Source organism: Paroedura picta, chromosome 1 (genome assembly GCF_049243985.1).
Source record: "Paroedura picta isolate Pp20150507F chromosome 1, Ppicta_v3.0, whole genome shotgun sequence".
In the NCBI taxonomy this organism is placed as follows: domain Eukaryota; kingdom Metazoa; phylum Chordata; class Lepidosauria; order Squamata; family Gekkonidae; genus Paroedura; species Paroedura picta.
In genome coordinates, this window is record NC_135369.1 from 202,577,038 (window position 1) to 202,599,288 (window position 22,251).

The window sequence follows — 22,251 nt, forward strand, 5'->3', positions numbered from 1 at the left end:
AGCAGATCTGCAGATTTCTAAATCTGTGGACTGGGACCCACTTTGAGAGACAGGCAATTTTTCTACCAATTTGGGAGACTCTCTAAGTTTGCAGAAAAACCTTATAAGATATACAGCAACTGATAGGGGGAAAAAAACTATTAAAATATAAAAATACAAAACTGTTTCTTGTACGAACTATAGATATTCCTTAAACGAAAATGGGTTTTTCTCTGCTTAACTTCCCTGTCCTGATTTCTTTCCTCCAAAAGAAAGAAATTGTCTAATTCCAAGAGTCCATTAAGAATGGGAGACGTATGCAACAACTGTTCTGCTGGACTCCATTCAACTCTTTCATCTGAGTGCCAGGATTTAAATAATGCATCATCCCCATGCCCACAGTAATAATTTCTTTAGGACAAGGTATAAAATAAATCGGATTAAATGTCAAGGAGATACATTGCCTGCTAGGAAATTAACAATGTCTTGGGGACTTTCCATATGCAGGAGGTACTTTCTTGGAACCTGTACATAGAGCTTTCATCAACAAAAGTTTCAGTCTTCTGAAAGCTATAACAAAATGTTCAGGTCCTTTGGTATTTTGAAGAGATCCTGAACCAATCTATGTGTAAGAGATGCTTTTTGGTGCTATAGTTTTGCTGTCTGATGAGCAGGATGAGGAGAAAAAAAGCTCTACAGCTTCTTTTTCTCTCAAAATCTTGGGCTTTCCTGTATTCTCATTTTCCTCGCTTGTGTTTCTGTTGCTTAAGGGTTATTTTCCTTTTTGGCTCCCTCTAGTGGGTGATTCAATATTACATGGCATTACATCTGGCATGTCTCCTTACAGATTTAAACTGCAGGTTTTTATGCTGGACATATGTCGAATCAGCCACCAGAGGAAGAAAAACATGTGCACAACAGCCCCAGCAACAGGAACACACAAGGAATGAGAATGCCAATTAGTACTTAAAGTTTGCTTTCTGCAAAATGAATGAACAAATATCTGCGGGTGGGGGAGACAGAGCTACACACATTAGTTTTTCCACCCTATTTTTTAATGTTGGGTTAACCCCCTCCTCCAAAAAAGAGAGCCATGAAGTAAAACACACATACACAAACACACACATATAAATATACATTCCCATTCCCAGTGTGGTATAGTGGTTAAAGAGGACAGAAACTCAAAGGCCAAGCAGCAAATTGGAATACAAATATTTATTATTTAGTGCACATTAAGAAGATTAAAACAGCACTGAAGTCTAAAAATCAGAATCTGTGGCGTAAGAATCCTGAAATTAAAATATTTTATGAGTATTTTCCATCTTTAAAAAACATTTTAATTGGTTATATAAATTGCATCATTTTTAAATAATTAGGAAATGGTGGCAAACTTACACAAAATGGGAGCCTCCCAGTAATATATAATAACGGTTCCAGATGTGGTGCTCACAACAAAATGGTCAAAAAACACCGATCTGTAAAGCAAGGTCAAAAAGATATAAAAGCATATTTTAATCAAATTTCAAATGAATTCTTTTTACAAATAAGAGATTTTCTTCTACACACCTCTCCAAGGCCCAGCTTGAATCCTGGGTGTGCATCCTCATGTGTAAACCGAAAGAAATGGTGGCGGTGGGGGAGGGAGGGTCACGGGGCCCCCACCGCTCTCTGGCAGGGGAGAGGCATGCCACCCTGACACCACAGTGGGGGTGGGGGGACGCTCCATTCATCTCCGTGGCTCTGCAGAGCTGACAGGGGCAAGAAGGTCCTTAGGTCATGGGAAGAGCCGGGCCCAAAGGCCCAAAGGCCCAAAGGCCCCCAGCTCCTCCGATTATGCACAAGGCCAACCTGACCTAGCCCTTGCCAGTACCCACAGCAGCTCTGAGAACGTGGAAGAATCTGTGACCTCCCGAGGGTCAGGCCAGGGCTTTGTGGTGCCCACGATGGTGGCGACATCAGGCATAATCGGGGATTTGCCCTGAAGCCCTGTCACCACCATCTTGGGCAGTCCACCTCATGCATATTCAGTCCCTAGAGCCCTAATATTACTACTTGGTTAGAACAGCTTCATCAGTGCCGTGATGAGCCCAAGGTCACCCAGCTGGCTGCATGTGGGGGAGCGCAGAATCAAACCCGGCTCGCCAGATTAGAAGTCAGTGCTCCTAACCACTGCACCAAGCTCGCTCATTTGTTACACATGATGCATATCTTAGGTTCAAGTTGCAACATACCACCCAAGCACGTGAACAACCCAAAATCGGTCAGGACCAGAGGAAGCAGAATATTACCAACTAAGGCTGCCAGCTCTGGACTGCAGCTTTGGGCTTGGTGCTTGGAGAGGGATTGCAGCCAAGTCTGCAATCCAACCCTCTAAAGTAGGGGTTCCCAAAGTGAGTGATACCACCTCCCCAGGGGGTTCTTCACCCAGGGTGATGGCGAGGAATTTTGGAACAGTAGGGGGAAAGCAGTCTGATATTTCTGCTGTAGTTGTGAGAGCCCACTTGGTGTAGTGGTTTAAGAGCGGCAGCTTCTGATCCCGTGAGCCAGTTTTGATTCCCCTCTCCTCCACATGCAGCCAGCTGGGTTACCTTGGGCTCATCACAGCCAGTTAGAAGCTGTTTCCCCCAGAGCAGACTGTGTAAGAGCTCTCTTAGCCTCTCCTCCCTCACCAGGTGTCTGTTGTGGGGAGAGGAAAGGGAAGGCGATTGGAAGTTTCTTCGAGACCCCTTTGGACAGTGAAAAGCAGGGTATAAAGACCAACCTTCTTCTTTCATAGCAAGAGACATTCCTAGGTGGCTTGCCATTGCCTGCTTCTGGTTTGTAGTGACCTTGGACTTCCTTGGTGGTCTCCCATCCTGAAGACAATGACAGCTTCAAAGGGTGGCCTGACTAGGATCACATTCCTCCTGAGTCCCTCCTAAGACTCTGTCCTTCCCAGGTTCCACCCCAGATCTCCAGGAATTTCTTAACCCAGAATTGGCAGCCCAACCCCAAAGGTTTGTGGGGCTGGAAAAGCCTTCTCCTGCGTGTTCCTGGCCATGGGATCTTCCTCTCTCTCCCCAAGGAGGACCCATACTGGCTTCTACAAATGACTTTTATGAATATATATTTTTTCCATAATAAAATATGTCTGTTATACAAAAACAAACCAAAAAAGGGCAGGCAATGTGGTGTGTTTTGATTTTGCAGCAGACCTAATACCAGGAAAGTAGTGAGTGTTCATATGTGTGTGTGTGTGGGGGGGGGGGGCACCAGGGATGTGGCCTGGGAACCAAAGGGGCAACAATCTGAAAAAGTTTGGGAACCACTGCCCGGAGATCAAGCTGTAATTCCAAGAGCTCTCCAGGCCCAACCAGGAGGCTGGCAAGCCTATTGCAAACCCAGCGCTTTTAGCGGGCTCTGGAAATTCATTTGTTTCTTGGCACTTTTGTGAATTTGCTGCATAAAAGCCCTTCAGAATGTCACCTCTAATTTAGAGCCTTTGCAGAGGAAAGGGGAGGGTGACATGCTGTTTTTTTTTTTAGGGTGCCATTCTTCTTTACAGAAAGGGCTCGAGGCCTTCCCTTCCACTTTCTCCCCTGCCTAGAATAAATGTTCTCTCGGTGCAGCAGCCTCCTTTCCTGCACGTTTGCAATGCTTCCTGGCCGTCCTCCAGATCATTAGGACACTTCTGGAGCACGGCAGAAGAAGCTGACAGAAGGAGGCAAATGCGGGCGCAGCTTAAGAGGCAGAGCTGAAATGGGGCTGGCCTGACCTGAAAACCCAGAAATGGCAAGACATGGTTTGTGGGCCTAATTCTTCTTGGGCAGGTCAACATATGAAGCTGCCTTGTGCGTAGACCTTCAATCCCTCCTGGTCAGGGACTCTGATCCAATCTAAGGTAGCCAGTCCCAGGTGGGGAGAAACATGGAGACTTTAGGGGTGGAGCCTACAGACGGTGGGGTCTCAAGAGAATAAGAGCTGGTTTTTTTATACCCTGCTTTCCACTACTGGAAGACGTCCCAAAGCAGCTTACAAGCACCTCTCAGCACGGCTGAGAGAGGCCTGAGAGAACTGCTCTGTGAGAACAGCTCTAAAAGAACCATGGCTGGCCCAAGCTCATTCCGCTGGATGCATGTGGAGGAGCAGGAAATCAAACCTGCTTCTCCAGAGTAGAGTCCGCTACTCCTTAACCACGACACCAGAAGCATTGGTACCCCCTAATATCCCCAGATGCAAAATTCTCCCTCTTTTTGCCTATAAATGATTTAAAAATCTCCAGGATATATTGGCTAGGAGCAATGTATGTGAGACTATATCATTATCGATGGCAGAGGGATCCCTCATGAAAACCTCCCCTGCGGGCACTGCTCTGTGTATGATTCATTCCACAATTCAACTGGAGAGAAGACTTTTTACATCAACACTTTGGTTAATTTCAATTCAGAGAGCATTGTTTATAGCAGGGGTAGTCAAACTGCGGCCCTTCAGATGCCCATGAACTACAATTCCCATGAGCCCCTGCCAGCGAACGTGTTTGCTGGCAGGGGCTCATGGGAATTGTAGTCCATGGACATCTGGAGGGCTGCAGTTTGACTACCCCTGGTTTATATTATCGAGTGTCTGGGTAGACTCCAGTGTTTGGTGGAGATGGGTTTTCCCGTGACCATTTCTAGTCAGAAATATTATGTGGGGAGACGACTTCCCTTACATTAAGAACCTAGTCCAAAACAGGTCCCCCAGAGCCCGTGAAACATTGAGAGAACATTTCTGCCAAACCAACCCAGAAATGTACCCTGGGGAAATGTCATCATGTCGTTTTGTGCCAACCGAGGAAATCAATTCAGATTTTATGAGGGAAAATTACTAGAAAGCAACAGCGGATTCATATCTCCCTCCCCTATGATGCTGCCTCTGTTGTGCTCCTTGTCGTCTCCCCGATCACCTCCGAAATCAAGTAATTAGACCCGTGTTGTCTGAGAGAAACAGACTCGAAATGTTAACATCCGTTATTACAAGGATTGTGTGTGACATACAAAATGGCTGCCTGCCAGATCTGAGGCAGGCTGAGAAGTCTCGGCTGTCGCTGAGAATGACTTCAGCCATTTGCGGTCCCGTCTTTCTCCTCAGTGCTGGCAGGACTTAAATATGTGAAGGGATGAAGCACCAGGCTGCTTAAAAAAGGAATAAAATAGTTTTATTTGGAAGAGAGATCCCCAGGCCCCACATGGAAGAGGGCAACCCTAGATGGTTTCTTGAAGATTTAGGCAGCTGCAGTGCCGTTAGCTCTCCTTAAGCCAGGGGTAGTCAAACTGTGCCCCCCCAGATGTCCATGGACTACAATTCCCATGAGCCCCTGCCAGCTAACACGTTCGCTGGCAGGGGCTCATGGGAATTGTAGTTCATGGACATCTGAAGGGCCGCAGTTTGACTACTGCTATAAACAACGTTCTCTGAATTGAAATTAAGCAAAGTGTTGATGGTTTGAGGTCTTGACTCTCATGTTCCAAGCCAGGGATAGTCAAACTGTGGCCCTCCAGATGTCCAAGCATTCGCTGGCAAGAGCTCATGGGAATTGTAGTCCATGGACATCTGGAGGGCCGCAGTTTGACTACTGCTATAAACAACGTTCTCTGAATTGAAATTAAGCAAAGTGTTGATGGTTTGAGGTCTTGACTCTCATGTTCCAAGCCAGGGATAGTCAAACTGTGGCCCTCCAGATGTCCAAGCATTCGCTGGCAAGAGCTCATGGGAATTGTAGTCCATGGACATCTGGAGGGCCGCAGTTTGACTACCCCTGCCTTAAGCCTTAGCTGGAAAGAGTCAATACATGTTCCCTTATGTTCTGTGCCACAAGTACTACCAGTGAGCTGGAGGACATGATTTCTTGAGAAAAAGACAAGCTATCAATCCTCTTACAGGAAAGACCACCTTGGCTAACAAGAAAAGCTTACAGGAAAGCTTACAGACGGCAGACACCGAGTGATTATTTTTCCTGGAATGAATCAGATCTTCATGACTGTATGCTTGTAAATAAGCACTTCTTCTGCATGTTCTTCCTTGAGAAGCAAATGTGCAGCAATTAATCAACCGAGAGGTATAATTACAGCCTCCTAATGATGGGGAAGGAGCCAGTAATACAGATTGGCAGGTATCTTCTCTGGGGGGCACTTCTGGGAAACATATGTCGATTCCTAGAGGCAGGCCAAACTGCACAGGAGATCTGGGATTCATCTCCCAACTTTTTAAAATATAGAACATCACTGAAGGGACCCTTTTGTTCCAGTTAGGTGAAGAGTGTTAATTCCATCCCCTTATGCTGTTTTTTTCAACCAAAAAACCACAATCACCCTAAACAAATTCGAAGCTGACCTTGCTTGTTTTCAGGTTCTCTTTTTAAAAAGATGTCAGAAAATATTCCATCTGCAGGGATTCCCAAACAAGGCTCTCAGGAGCCCGGGGGCTCCATAAGATGTCCCCAGGGGCTTCCAAATCTTCCCCTTATATTGTGCCTTAATGGACTTGGCCACATTTCTGACCTGGTTTCAGGGGCTCCTCAAAGCCTGAAAAATATTTCAGACAAATATTTGACTGAAGGTTGAAAAGGGCTGATGTAATGTGAAGTTTTGCCACGAGGCTATGAACTTGGGTCCATATTTAATTGAATTAAGCTGGCTTGATCTCAGAAACTAAGCTGAGTTGGCCCTAGATAGAACTTGGAAGATTTGAGTATAGCAAATCAATTTGTCCACAGCCTGACAAACAGCTGATTTATGAAGATAAACCTCTCTCTGCAGATCAGCTGTTTTAGAGCATTTAAATGCCTCCTCCCCCAGTGCAACACCCAACAGACAGCTGATCCTCAATTCTGCATTTCCTGATGACCAGGACTGGTAACCATGACTCTGATCTTGGACCAGCCTTGCTGCCATATTGATTACCTGGCTCTGACTCATGGCTCGCTCTTTGGTCTCCCCCAGCTCTGGTAACCTTCTGACTTCTGACTTGTTAATGAACCTGCAATCAAACATTCCTTCCAGTGCAGCCCTGTGGCTATAGGAACTCATATTACAGTCATAACCTGTACTCAACAGGTATTCCAGCTCAAGGCCTCCCGCCTTATTGGACACTGCAGCACACCAGACACCAGTTGCTAGCACAGAATCTGCTGAATTAAGCCTGATTTGACTCATTTAAACTTATTGGAGGTGCAATTCGACTTGGATAAACCTGGAAAATACCTGAAACAGTATTGATTGGGGTATTTTGGGGTTTAACTGAGTCTAATCACTCATCTCTAGACTAGAGATGCCAATGGAGGATATGTCGAAAAACAATCACTTCAGTTTTTTATATTTTTGTTAAATAAAGGCTTCGATGATTTGGCAGCAATGCTTGTTGACTTACCCTCATATATGTTAAGTACCTCTAAGTATAGCAATCCTATGAATTAACAAACTTCAAAACAGGCTAATGTTAACAGTTTTGTTCAGGTCTTGCAAACTGAGGTCTGTGACTTTATTTATTTATATTTAAATTCATTGACTGCCACTCCCGGACCATGCTGTCTCATGGTGGCTCACAATAAAACTCCATGAAAACCAAAATAAAATATAAATAGCAACATAATCCCACCTATTCCCCCCCAACCCAACAGTCCAGACCCAGCACATACACCACCCACCAACCTCAGGAGAGGCATCTCCTGCCTAGATGGTTGGCAACTGGAAGGCCTCTAAACATCAATGACTCCATCCATGTTGGGTCTTCCTTTACCTCCCTTGCCTTCAACTTTTCCTAGCATTGTCTTTTCTGGTGACTCTTGTCCTCTATGAAAGAAGAGAATTCCTAACTTCAAATTTTGTGCTGACTTAAAAGGTAGTGGCTCTGCAGTGCACATGATGCACCAAGCCAAACAGCTGTGGGTAAACCTTCCTGGACTGAAAATAGGAAGTGCTGTGAAGAATTTGGCAGCCCAAGTTACAGTTTGTCTTAGGGTCATTTTTGCCCACAAGCTAGGGAACAGAAGCAACCCCTCTCAAAATAAGGGCAAAAATAGATTATTAATTAGAGCTGCATGTAGGCTAAGGGAAGGGATCTCATCTGTAAAATATAAAAGTGCAACAGAGCTCCTAGCCCCTGGGAATGCTTTTTAGTCCCAGTTCCAGCATTGCTCTATCTCCCCTTGACCAGTCTAGGGCCAACCAAAACCTAGTTTTAAACATAATTAGTTTCCATCTCTGCAGCTTTGCATACAGGAGGCTGCAGGATTATAATGTTCAACCAGTTTGGAATACATAACATCCGAGGCGATAAAACCAAAGTGTGTACCCTAGTAGGCAGAATGTTAATAGCACAGGTTTCTATTCACAAATGTGTTTTTTGCAGATACAAAGGTCACCCTTCAGAGACACAGTGTAAGTCCTTGTGCAGTGGCGGCAGCTGCTGACAAAGGAATCCCCACAGCCAGTCAGATCTCCAAAGGCCAATCAGAAGCTCTGCTCAGCAAAAGGCCCACCTGGTTTTGGCTACTTTCTGAAAATTCGGGGGGTTCCAGGAAAGGCAGATGGAACCACTGAAGACCCATGTTAGACCAAGGTACCTTTCTACATTCCCACAATAATAAATTTAAGGGGAGAGGCTTTGTCTAAAGCCCACTGTAAAGAAATAAAAAACAAACTACACACGCACAAACAATATATCTGTACCATATAAATAAAACGGTGAGGGGGTGGTGGGAGGAGTTGGGCCTCACTGTTTACTGGCCAATCAGGTCACCTTTATGGCTCCTGGTTGTGTCCTCCTCCAACCCCATTAGCCATCCGCCCAGCAGCCACCAAATCAGCATGTGTGTCCTGCCCCTGACCATCTCCTCACAGTTCTTTCACCTCACCATTCTTTCAGTTCATTACAGTCTGTTGCCCAGTGACTTAGCCACCCCTGGCAGCTATTTCCCCCCCCCCCCCTTCCTTAAGGCCTGCTGTGAAGGAATTGTTAGAATTTTTATACCTTATATTTCAATTTCTATTTCTGTATATTTAACGTGCATGTTTTAATCCATGTAATCCGTCCTGAGGGCGGACTATATATATAGTGATTAATAAATAAATATAAATAAAACTAACCAGCCCTGAGAAACCACCCCCGTGAAACAAGCAGTCTGGACTTAAATGGCAGTTGAAGAGAACACTAGAATACAAAGCAAAACAGAACTGTCAATTGCTAAAAGTTCACTTTGCAGCCAAAGCCAAAACTATATTTTGTGTCTGGGACTTGGGAATTCAGTACAGCTCTAGCCCTGAAGGCACCTTGTCATTTATTTAGCAAAACCTTTTTTGGGAGCTGAGCAAAGGCTGGTCCTCCAGGGTCCTCGTCTGTCCGTTTAGAACCATTTCAAGCCGCTACAATCTCCACTCAATCCCACACTGAACGTCAACCTGCCAGCACCTTGGGGCCACCCTAATGAAGTCATTGTCTGCACTTCAGAACTAATTAGCTCAGCTGTTCCAGAAGGTACATGTCCTCATAAAATAATGAACCTAAATAAGGTTATCTCATAAATGAAGAGGACGCTGTTTGACTAATGGCATTGTAATGCAACGTTTCCTTGCTAATGCTCCTGATACAGTAAACCAGGGATTCCCAACCAAGGGTCTCTGGACCCCCAGGGGTCCGCAGGAGCTCCAGAGGGGGTCCATGGCCTTTCCCTTCCTGCTTTAGAGCCACAAGCTTGGGAACTGGCCCCTTCCATTGCTCCCCCTCCTGAATGTGAGTGAGTTCTCTCGTGGTTTCTGCATCTGGAAGGGGTGGAGCCTGCATCCTTACTCCTGCCTTAAACTGCCTTCTGCCCCATTTATGATGCCATCAGATGTAACTTTTTTCAGCCAATTTTAAACGCCTACCCAAGATCTTCCCCAAAGGAGAAAGTCTCCTTCCCCAAAGGAGAAAGCATGCTGCTCTCCCACCATGGTGGGGGCAGGGGGATGCCCCTGTTGGCTCTGTGGACCCACAGAGACAGCAGGGGTGAGATGTGTCTCTTCAAGGATGCCATAGGTTGGGGGAGGAGCTGAGCCCAAAGGCCCAAAGGCCCGGCTCCTCCGATTATGCACAGGGCTAGCCCGACCTGTGCCCTCTGGAGACCCAGGCTTCCGGAAGAATCCGTGTTTCGTTAACACGGGTCTTCCGAGGGCCTGGGTCAAGCCCGGCCTCCGATGGTGGCGACATCATGCATAATCGGGGATTTCCCCCAAAGCCCCATCACCACCATCACGGGCATTCAGTGGAACTTCAGCTGTGTAATAAATGCACACAACCAAAAAATTGAAACAGCGCACAATTTTCTGATAGTCACTTATGGTCTGAGACTGTCATGTAAGCTAGGCCATCTGAAGAAATGACTCATTTAAAATTTTTACTACACGATGTGAAATTCTGCTACAGAAGGGTGAACGATCTCTAAGCATAATGCGCATAAGTTTCGCTAAAAATCTTGCCACTGAAGAAACAGCGGTGAAAGTGTTGTCCAACCGGTGCTCGTTCTGGCAAGATTTTTTGTCTACTCTTTGGAACCAAAGAAAAAAGAATAAAAACTACCATTTTCCTATGGTACTTCTCTTTCACCGTTTGGCTTCTCTTGAGCGTCAGGGTACTGGCAACCCTACCCCTATTGACAGTCCTGTTCAGTTTGTCTTCATAGACAGTCTCATGGAATGGACTCTGGCAAGAGACATAGGGGTCAAAGGGAGTGCTGTGAAACTCTGTGCTCCAGCACTGATTTTGGGAGAAATGAGTGTCACTCTGAGATGGCTCCAAATACTAATTTCATGGGCCCAAAGACTCTCTCAGCCCCCCAAAAGCATCAGTGAAAGTGAAAGATTGCCACGGCCCATTCCGCCTTGTGATTGTTACCATAAAGGTGCACCATAATGGAAGGGTGCCTCACACAGCCTGGCAGAGACTGACTATGGAGTCAGTAGAGTCCCTTAACAAACCTGGGAAGCCAGGCCAGGTCTCCATCTTGTTTGGCTTCACTATATTTCTTTCTCTTTCTCTCAGATTTCCCTCTGGTTTGAGCTGGACTAGAACCTCATTTCCCATTTCCTGCTTGCTCAACTGACTGAGCTCAATGTGCACATAATGGAAATCACCCCCTCCCAGTCAAAGACCATTAAATTATCAACAGGAAAGGAATATCCCTTTCGGGTACTAGCTGCAACTTTTTTTGTCTCTTTTGTCCAGTGCAATTCCTATCTAGCAGCACCTCCTGTCCCTAAATGTCCCCAATGCAGTCCCCCCGCCCAGTCCTTCCTGATTAAACAATACAGGGCTGTTAGCAACACATTACACCTAGCCAAGGTATTGCTCCACTTGATAAGCTTGCTCCAGATCTCCCCGTCTACGGACCTCATATGCCAACCGCCCTATCAGATTCATACATAACTCAGAACCAATCATCACTCACATACCTCCTAATGGGCTGGCCCTGGAATTTCAAACACTATATCAAATCTTGCACACCCCCCAGGTGTGAGTGTGTGTGTGTGTTGTGTTGCTCCCTCCACACCCGGCATCCAGTCCACCCCTGATGTTGTCTTGGCTGCTTGGATCCAAGAAAGGTGCAGTATTCCTTAACTTTTCCCCCCTGTGGATCTTAATGTGTAGGTTTTTGTTTTTGTGTGTTTTGAATGTACCCCCAATATTTCCCCCAAATAAACCCATTTGAGCGTAAGCTTAATTGTCGTCTTCACTTAAGGAGGGTTCCTTCCAGGGAACGGACCCCGTAAAAACTGGTAGAAAAGATCGTGCATTACCCAGCCTCTTGCTATAGCCATGATTCCCCAGCCATTTGGGGAACATGATTAGAAGACATAAAGTATTGCTACTTAGTGAGGGTAATTAGGACTCCCAGCTTGCCTCCCATCAATGCGATTGATACTGACGGGTTACAGTATAATAGCCGCTGAATGGCTGCACCGGCCTTTTTGCATTCCTTTGCGGGGAGTTATAAAGCTGACATCGTTTTGACAATAAAACAAAATATAGCTGGTAGAGGTGGGATGAACCTCTTGGCCAGGGGTAGTCAAACTGCGGCCATCCAGGTGTCCATGGACTACAATTCCCATAAGCCCCTGCCAGCATTTGCTGGCAGGGGCTCATGGGAATTGTAGTCCACGGACATCTGGAGGGCCACAGTTTGACTACCCCTGCTCTTGGCAATTCCGCCCTCCAGAATGCTGCTGACATAGATTGTTGTTGCCCTCCCATCGGGAATAAATGGAAGCCGTCAATCTGTGCCAGGTATCTTTACCTGCTGAGTCACATGCACACCTGTCATGTTCTGGCTTTTGTTGTAAAGCAGAAAGGGAGAAGACAGGGCCCTGCTGCTCTCCAGGCATCAAATGAGCTCTCCTGCCTTTGTAGAAGAACGGGAATGGCTATGATGACGAAGAATGGGCCAGTTTTATACCCCACTTTCCCCTATCCTAAAGTGGCTTACAATTGCCTTTGCTTCCTCTTCCACAACAAAAATCTGGTGAGGCAAATGGGGCTGAGATAACCCAAGCTGACTGCATATGGAGGAGGAGAGGGGGAATCAAACCGATTTCCCCAGAATTTCCAGGTAACTCAGCCTGTTTCGATTCCCTTTTTCAATTACTCACAAGAGAGACAAATAGACATTGTGCTGATTCTGATGGGCAGGAGCCTTTCACAAAAAGTGATATTACAGCATGCTTACAAGTCTCAGACTGAATTATCCGGGATCCCAGTCAAGCCACAGAGTCAAATGTGTATTAGTTGGAAGGGACCTCCAGAGTCATCTAGTCCGGAGTCATCTAGTCGAACCCTGTGCAGAATGCAGGAAATTCACAATTACATGCAGCACTTCAGTGACATACTTTAAATGCAGAACCAAATGTGGATTTATATTTAAATAGCATTATATTTCCAGTGCCTCTTGTGGTGCAGGGTGGTAAGGCAGCTGACATGCTGTCTGAAGCTCTGACCATGAGGCTGGGAGTTCGATCCCAGCAGCCGGCTCATGGTTGACTCAGCCTTCCATCCTCCCGAGGTCGGTAAAATGAGTCCCCAGCTTGCTGGGGGGTAAACGGTAGTGACTGGGGAAGGCACTGGCAAACCACCCCGTATTGAGTCTGCCATGAAAACGCTAGAGGGCATCACCCCAAGGGTCAGACATGACTCAGTGCTTGCACTGGGGATACCTTTACCTTTAATCTCCAGATGGGGCCTGGAGTTTTTCCTGGAAATTCAATGGATCTTCAGATAACAGTTCCCCCAGAGAAAATGTTAACTTTTACAAGATAATGTGCTTGGCTGGGTGGAGGAGTGTTTTGGGTGGGGCTCCTTTGTCTCTCTGTGCTGACAAACTCTTCTTTTGTTTGTAAGCAAGTGTGCTGGGGGAATCCTAGCTCCAAGTCCTACTTAAGAGGAAGAGGTGGATCTTAGTTGCTGTCCCATTATGCTTTGCCAGGCTTGACCTGGCTTTCTCTCTCCGGTGCCAGGGTGTGCACAGGAGTGTCAGGGAGGGTCAGTCTGTGGTGGAGGGCTGGCAGCCCACATAACACAGATTCTTATCCCACGGAACATCTCGTTTTGCTCTTGCATTAGAGGAACAGAGGGTGGGTGCTCCTTTCTGCCTGTAGTATCCTCCCAGTCTGCTTTGAATACCCCCTCATATCCAGATGTTGGCAAGGAGAAGTAGGTTTTTTTTGGGGGGGGGGAAGTTGCCAGTGAATAGGGGAGAGTGGGAAGAGCTCATCATCTGCCATACACCACAAAGTACAATTCAGAATCCCATTACCTCTGACTCCTGCTTTGTTCTATGTAATTGATAAGCAGTTTCATGAATTCAAACACCGGAGCTGCTGCCGTACTGGTATCCGAATCTGGCTAGATTTTCTCTAACAAGCTTTTAGCAACGAGGAACAACAACAACAACAACAACAATTAAAAAGCTGCTGTAAAATATTGCTTTAAAAAAAATCAGTACAGATTGTCTTTATTTTTTAATATACATTTTAAAAATCTCCATTAAGCCCCCTTGTAGCTACAGCATCCCTCGCCCCACTGAATTCAACAGCACAATAAATATTGGATGAAAAGCTTTTAGAGTCTTCCATTTGAGCTCCGTTATCCTGTAACATTCCTAATAAAAGCAGAAGCCCTGCAAGAGACACTGTGTCCTCTTCTCGGGACGGGGGAGGCCCTCCGAGAGCTATTCATCTTCCACGAGATCTTGATAAAATGAGGCTTTGCGATTGCTTAAAACCCACACTGCATCTGCTGTATAGCTAATGCGGCTTCCATTTGTATTACTGAAAGGCAATTAGAGCACCGTGTATCAGGGGTAGTCAAACTGCGGCCCTCCAGATGTCCATGGACTACAATTCCCATGAGCCCCTGCCAGCGAACGCTGGCAGGGGCTCATGGGGATTGTAGACCATGGACATCTGGAGGGCCGCAGTTTGACTACCCCTGGTTTAGATACAGCTATCGGCATAATCTGTGAGCCAAGCTGCCTACTTTGCTCCATCATGATGCTGGGGTAGCCTTCGGCTGCCAGGGCAATGAAAAAGCACATGACTCCCCAATCAGGAACATGGCTCAGATCAAAACACTGGATGGTGTGTGTTAGACAAACGCTTCTGGAACGGCTAATTGCCTGGTGCAAATTCCCCTTCCCCCAGTTGGAATCTGTGGAATGCTCCAGAAGCCCTGCAACTCAGCAATAATTGCACAGCAGACGGGGTTCGTGCATCATTATCATGCATCATTAAAGCACCATCCTCCTGACGCATCATTACAATCACAAAGTCCACGATGCAGACCATGATTCCATCATTAGGATTTACAGATTCCCCATTCCTTAGCGTCACTGAGATTGCATTTACGAAATTATTACGGATCTGAAAGTTTCTGTTCGGCTTCTTATTTAAAAAACAACAACATGTCAAAACACAAAAGAAACAATGAACTTGCAACCTGTCCAAAATCAATGGATCTTTATGATGAAGAAGAAGAGTTGGTTCTTATATGCCGCTTTTCCCTACCCGGAGGAGGCTCAAAGCGGTTTACGGTTGCCTCCCCTTTCCTCTCCCCACCACAGGCACCCTGTGAGGTGGGTGAGGCTGAGAGAGCCCTGATAGCACTGAAGAAGAAGAGTTGGTTCTTATATGCCACTTTTCTCTACCCAAAGCAGTTTACATTCGCCTTCCCTTTCCTCTCCCCACAACAGACACCCTGTGAGGTGGGTGAGGCTGAGAGAGCCCTGATATCACTGCTTGGTCAGAACAGTTTTATCAGTGCTGTGGCGAGCCCAAGGTCACCCAGCTGACTGCATATGGGGGAGTGCAGAATCGAACCTGGCATGCCAGATTAGAAGTCCACACTCCTAACCACTACACCAAACTGCCTTTTCATATATATATGAAAAAGGGCTTTGCTATTCCCCTGGATGCCTTAGGGCTGCCATCTGTCATAAACCCCGTTTTAGTCATGTTTCTCCTGCTTTCTATGCTGCTAAGAGCCTTTCTGACCTTTTCCGCATGGGGAATTGCATGACATCGGCCCTGTCCCGGGCCTTTCCTGATTCTGTCCCTTTTTACTGCTGTTTAGGAAAGTGGGATTGCTACCTTTCCGCCTGTTCCTCTCTACACCAAGACTGGAACAGACTCCTCCCGCACTCCAAAACACCGGTCCAAATTAAAAATACTACAAAACCAGCCCATTAAGCCCCAAACTGACTAGGGTACCTTTAACACACATTTTTAGTTCAAGGAACCATTTCTTACTGAGTCTTTACAAGAGGGGAATTCTCAGAGAGGACAGTGACCCTTCCCACAGCTCCATCTCATCCTTGTGCCGTCTGCTTCTGCTTGGGCTGCCAACATTGGGTGGGGGGGGGAGATTTCTGAATCCTGGGGAAGGGACCTCAGCAGGATGTCATGTCATGGAGTCTCCTCCCCCCACCCCAATAGCAGCTATTTAGCAATATACATGGTTTTAATGCAACATTTAAATCAGGTGAAAAGTAATACGCTGAACTAACAGCAGTAAAACATTTCCATGGGAAATGTGTAAAAATTCTCAAGGCCCTTCTGTTACCATCTTATTGCAGTTTTCTTACGTGCTTCTAGTCTGCACTCCATATGTTTTCTGTAGTCATGCAAAAGCCAATCAGATTTTGAAAGGGAAATCCATTTACTGCAAAGAATCACATTTCACAGAGTAGCCAGCCTCGGTAAGAACAAAACCTGCAGCGTTCTCCACGTAAACACATAGATTTTGGAAGCCATGAACCTTCCACTGCTCTTTCTTAAAAATGCCAATCTCCAGGAGGAACTGGAAGATGTTCTTCGTCTGGTCACCTTGCAGCTGGATCACTTCAGGATGCTTCAGGATGCTTCATCACAGTACCATTACAGGCACATTCCTTTTTGAAAGCTTTCACGAGTTTCTTTTTGCATTGTTATCTGCAGTTCCCTGAACAGTAGTTAGTGATTCCCCCTGTTTTGTTGTTGGAGCCTTATATGGCAGTCACTGGCAGTCTTCAAGGAAAGGTTGGATCCACACTTTTCTTGGATGCTTTAGGATGCTTAGGGCTGATCCTGCGTTGAGCAGGGGGTTGGACTAGATGGCCTGTATGGCCCCTTCCAACTCTATGGTTCTATGATTCTATGGATGTAGTCTTCAGATCCAGCCAGGAGTAAGTCGTCCCCCTTAGCTGTATCAGCAAATGGGGTTGAAGGACTGGAGATTCTGGCTGATTCTGGATTCAGCCACTTGGAGGTGGTGGAGCGTAGGGCTCTTTGGGGGGAATAGACAGTGAGGCGGTTCCGCAGGTACACTGGACCCAGATGGCGTATGGCCTTGTTTTGCATACCTGTTGCACCCTGGGTACCCATCTGTGTACTCTGACTAGATGGAGAGGGGGCATAGGAGCAGTGAAGGGCGTGGAGAATATGCCCCAAAGATGCCAAGTTGCCAGGTCTGTAAGAGACCCCTGACAAAAAGGTCTGCCCCACCTGGCCGGAACAGCAGGAAGGAGGTGCTGCAAATTAATGTTCTCTCCTGACTCCACTCAACAATTGCAGGGCGTGAGGAGGATGCAAGAAGATGCCCCCTGGCATTGCCGTTGTCCCCTCCTTTGCCCCCCCACCCCCGCTGCATCAGGGAACTCTCGAGGTGATGTGGGGTAGGGACTGGGAGGGGATCAGAAGGCACAGCTGGAGGGGGAGGGCTGGCATGCTGCAGCCCTGACTCTCAGGACCTCTGGCAGGTTCCTCTCCTTGAATGAAGGGGATGCACGAAGGCAGGGAGGCCTTTAGTGAGCCCTCTGGGGTTGTCAGCTGCAGGCAGGGGATATCTGGAGATTATTGGGGGGGGGGAAGGTGAGCTAGGGAGGGAGGGATTGGGGACGGGGGGCGATGACACCATGCCACAGGGCCTGCCCTCCCATGCAGCCTGGTTCTCCAGAAACACTGATCTCTGCTGCCTGAGAGCAGTTGGAATTCTGAGAGATCCTCAGGTTGCCCCCAAAAGGTAGGCGGCTAAGAAGTGTCTCCCAGGCAGAGGGAATGAATACCCCCCAATTCCCCTAACTCACCCCTAATTCCTTCTCTCTCCCCCCTCCTCTGTCTCTGGCCAGGAGCCCATTTGGTCACTCCTTCTGGCTGCCCTGAGGACCTCTGATGTCCCCAGCATCGGCCTCTCCAAGGCTCCTTCCTGCCTCTGCCTCCTTGGCTGCAGGGTTGCCATGGGGATGGCCAGAACCATTCGCGCATCACAATCTGTCCAGTGGGACATCCTGGCTCCCAGCACCAGTGGGGGCATTTGCAGCAGAGATCTGGAGGGAGATGAGGCTTGTGCAGCCAAGCGGTGAGTCCAAGTGGGAAGATTTCCAAACAGAAGCAAGAAAACAAGGGAGCCCAGTGGGTCCGAAGGAGCAGAGCAAAAGTGGAATCCCACAGCGCCTTGAGGCCCAACAAAGTTGAATTCCAGGTGGGAGCTTTTGTGTGCATGGCGGAGGAAGTGTCCATAAGCACGAAAGTTCCCACCTTGAGTCAAACATTGTGGGGCCTAAAGGTGCGCTGGACTCAAATTTGGCTGAAGAAAACAAGGAACACCTGGGTGAGGCGGCTACTCCATTAATGAAGCAAAAACCCTCAAAACCGAGTCCAGCCAGGATGACCTCTGGAGTTGAATGGGAGGCTAGGATCACATTTACACTCCATACAAGATCAGCCAAAAGCCCCATCTCAGTTAATTCCTTGCTTAGGGTCCCCTCAAGTTCTCTAGGCACATCTCTCAGGTCAGGAAACACCTTCTCCCTCTCCTCCTCTCTGAGAAGCCGGCCTCCGAGGGAAGCTTAGAAAGGATGTTTGGGGGCAGTCCTTTGGGGCACCCTTGGAAGGAACTTCAGCCTCAGCACAGGTCCCAACGAGGAAAAAGTTCAGGGGAGTGCAGAGAGGGTCACCTGAGCCAAACCATCCAGCGGGGAAGCACCCTTTCTGCCCCACTCTCATTCCCTGGTTGAGGAACCCGGAGGGGACTCCTGCAGCCTTCTGGAACCTGAGTGGGGCTGTGAAATGGTCCATGGAGGTCATGTCTGGGAAGATGCTTCTCCTCCTGAGTAAGCTGCTCAATAGACGGGCAGCCTTGTGTTTTTTACACTCTGTTCCAGGGGAGGGCAGGGGCGGGTCAACTGGGGAGGAAGGCTGACAAGGGAGGGTTTCCAGCCGTCCCTCCTGAAGGGAGCTCAAGGCTTCCCATCCGGAGAGGAGCCTGTCTTTCTGCTAGAGCAGGGGCAGTCAAACTGCGGCCCTCCAGATGTCCATGGACTACAATTCCCACAAGCCCCTGCCAGCAATTGACTACCCCTGTGCTAGAGAGCCAAGAGATAAAGAGGCAGTTAGCTCCGCCCATTTCTCCCTCAGGTCTCCACAAACCTCTTGGCCACCGAGGTCTCAGAGCTGATATTTCGGGCCAGAAATTCCTGCAGTTCTTTTTGGGACAGAATTACCTTCACCCCCCTGCATCTCCCCCCTTGATGCTGTCAGGAGTTTCCTCCAAGCGAGCAAACTGATTTGGAGGAGCCCTCTGAAGATATAGGACAAAGTCCTTAGCTTTTGTAGTCTGCTTTCCTGTGGGAGAGGATGCATGATCCTCCTCCTGATCTAAAGACATTGTCCAGGCCCCAGTTGGGGCACTCCTCCGATAAGCCTCCTTGGACAAAAAGCAAGCTCCTTGGCCGGCTTTTACAGGGGGCGTTTAGGGACCGGAAGGAGCAAGAGACCTCTCCAGCTGAAGACCAAGGTGGGTTCGGGGAGGGAGGTCTCATCCTAGTCAGTGTGTGATCCTAGATCATTAGATAGCTCAGTTATACTCTAACTCCCTTCTTTCTCCAGGAATGGATAATTTCCTGATTCAAGGGAAGAAAATAAACGTTTTGGGATCACCTGCCCCCCGGAGCGGAGGACCTGGCCGCCTGCCGCCTATTTTAAAGAACAACGGTAAGAACCTCCAGCTGCCAGAGGAACAGAAGTAACCCCATGTCCTGCGGAGTGAACTCTCCAGGGCACCTGCCTCAGCACAAGCCTCCCCCCCGACTGGGCCCGTGACGGATGGTGCCCGAGGACGGAGCCCCAAGAAAGGAGGGCTTTTCAGCTGAGGACTGCAAGAACAGACTGGCTTAGCTTGACATGCTTAGAGCCAATGGATACCAGGAGCAAAAGACCCAGAAGGTCTCCCTGTAGAGATGATATCACATGGGACCACCTGGTTAGGCCCTAGGAAAGGGGCCAGCACTCCCCCTGGAGGGGGAGAGGGAAGGTGCAGAGAGTCCCTAGGAAGCCCCAAAGGGATCTCTTTCCACCCCCCCCCCCCACATGAGCAGGGAGAGGGTGTGCCCCAACTGAGAGGACATCTGGGGTCTGGAGCTGGCCAGTGCCACAAGCTCCCTCCGAGGCCTTACCTCAGCCTGAGGTCCTCCCTCTACTCCACAGGGCCTTAGCAATAGGACCGGACTGTGATGAGGCCCCAGGAGGCTCTTCTTCCCCCAGTGACTCTGTTCATTTTGCTCTTCTTATTTTTAATTTCCGGAGGCGGCCAGGAAGACCGACCCACCGTGGCTGGAGGATCCGGGTATGGGTTGCTTCAACCTGGCAGGGGCTGGTAAGGGCGGCCCTGGCTCGAATCGGGTAACCTTAAAGCTACCCGTCCGAGAGCCCGGCCCCCCCGCTTCCCCCCAGCAGCAGCCCCACCTGAGAGAAGACCTCAGTTCTTCCCCCCAGTTGAGAACACCCCCCTGGTGTCTCGGCACCAGGGCCTGAGGGAGAAGCGCGGCTCCCTCCAGCTGTGGCAGGCAGTCCCGCTGCTGGGGTGGAAGCAGAGGCAGTAGGTGGACGGAGGTGAGTATGGTCATTTTCTACTCCCACACCGAGCAGCACATTTCCACCAATTACACTTCAGATCCACAGTTCAGGAGTAGGTCCATGTGTGTCAATCTGACACCTCACTTGTCTTACCACAGAGTGCCCTGTCATAAGAACACAAGAGAAACCATGTAGGATCAAGCCCAGCCGTGCAGAATTTGGCCTGGGGCACATCAAGTCAGACACTCTGTGGTCAAAACGAAGCGGACATGAGGGCCAGAACTCTAGATAGCCTCCTATTGTTGCCCCCAAAGCAGCAGCAATGTGTAGAAGAACATTTCATTACGTGCTGAAGGGGAGATTTATTATGAGGCAAGATGGCCCCTGTGCTCCGTTCTAACTCCTGGGTGATGTTAACAGGAGATTTCATGATGGGCTGGTGGGTTAGAGACAGGCAAGGCTTTTAGTGGCCAAGGTGGCCCAGATGTTCTCATTGAACGATGTATGATGCTGGGATATCTGTCTGTTTAACCTCCAGGGGACCACCAGGACAACAAGCCAGGAGAAACATCTTCAGGGATGGCAGGACCATCGCTTTCTCCTGACGCTTGGATTTAGATTGCTTGGCTGGCCCATTTTATTTGTCACTGTATAATTATTTAAAATGTTTATTATTGTTCCTGCTGTCCATTTGGTTGTTTCCTGTTGTCTTTTATTACAGTAATGTCTTTTTTTGAACTTCATTCATGGGCTACCGCTTGGTTGAGAATTAAGGAGACCACCACAGTATGTGTGTGTGTGTGTGGGGTGGGGGTTAGGCTTAGATGTGGTCGAGGGCATCAATTTTGCTCTAGCATGGGCAAAGTCTGCTCTGGGAGTTCAACCCACCGACTGTGGGCAGTGACACCCAGCACCCTGGGAATGGTTGCTGAAATCATGTTTGGTCATGGGGTGGGGGAGGTAGACTTTAGATCCTTGCAGCTGATAAATGCTTAAGAAATGAGATCTACACCTTCAAAGGTCAGATTCCTCTAAACTGGCCCTTATATCTGTGGAGAGGGTCGAGGACCTGAGCCATGAGACTCTTCTCCTGGCTACTGCTGTGGCTGTGATCCTCCCCAGGCAACCTGCACTATGCCTGCCGGGTTAACCTGCTGGTGTGAAAGGTCTCTGCCTTCGTTTAGGAGAACCTCAACAAAAGGCCTTTGGTCTTAGCTTTTGGAAGCTAAGAATGGCTGTAACGTCTCCCAAAGGGAAGTCTGGTAATGACTCTTTGTTGTCTGTAAATTTGTTACCTGGATGCCCGTGGCTATGGAGGAATAGATTTTCCGGCCAAATGCATCTTCGCGCCTGCCATCTTGATCCAGGGGTGCAGAGCACTGTTCAGGTTTCCCTCTCCCAGGTAAAACAACTGAGAACACCCAAGCTCCTTTAGGGTGTTTGAACAGGTATAGGCACCCCTCCTGTTAGCTGAAGGAGGGATGGAGGCTGGTGTATGACAACTGCGTTCTAGGGCGTCACCGATCAAAGGGAGGGCCACCGGACCGATCTCAGCGTAGTATAATATAGTATAAGTGGGTCCTCAGATCTCTCTAAGGCAGCAGTCCCCACACCCGGTCTGCAGACCGGTATAGGTCCGTAGATCAGTTGGTACTGGGCCATGGCTCCTCCTCGTTCTCCTCCCCGGCTGCAGCCTCGGGGGCTGCCCTGCCACTCTGCCGCCAACTCACCTTTGGTGCTGTCTGGCGGCCACCATGGCTGGGGCTCCCCCTCGGTGTGACACTGCGCAGATGCTGCATCGCCCTGATGTTCCCAGCAGGACGCTCTTATCTCTTCTGCCCTAGTGGCCTTGCAGTATGCAGAGACGAAACAGAGTTATTACAAATTAGATCAAAGGTGGGCC

General features: G+C 48.3%; 1 long non-coding RNA gene and 1 pseudogene across 2 annotated transcripts; both read right to left on the bottom strand.

The window, feature by feature from the left end:
* Positions 1-1,207: 1,207 nt before the first annotated feature.
* Positions 1,208-12,744, bottom strand: LOC143822914 (uncharacterized). 2 transcript variants are annotated; one of them, XR_013226313.1, is made up of 3 exons: positions 12,695-12,744; positions 1,375-1,454; positions 1,208-1,268 (listed from the first exon to the last, which is right to left on the bottom strand). It is a non-coding gene; the product is annotated as an uncharacterized LOC143822914 (long non-coding RNA). The 2 variants fall into 2 exon arrangements; XR_013226331.1 differs by lacking the exon at positions 12,695-12,744 and adding an exon at positions 2,741-2,782.
* Positions 12,745-16,176: 3,432 nt separating this feature from the next.
* On the bottom strand, positions 16,177-20,778 carry LOC143841190 (eukaryotic translation initiation factor 1b pseudogene; annotated as a pseudogene).
* Between the last annotated feature and the right edge of the window lie 1,473 nt (positions 20,779-22,251).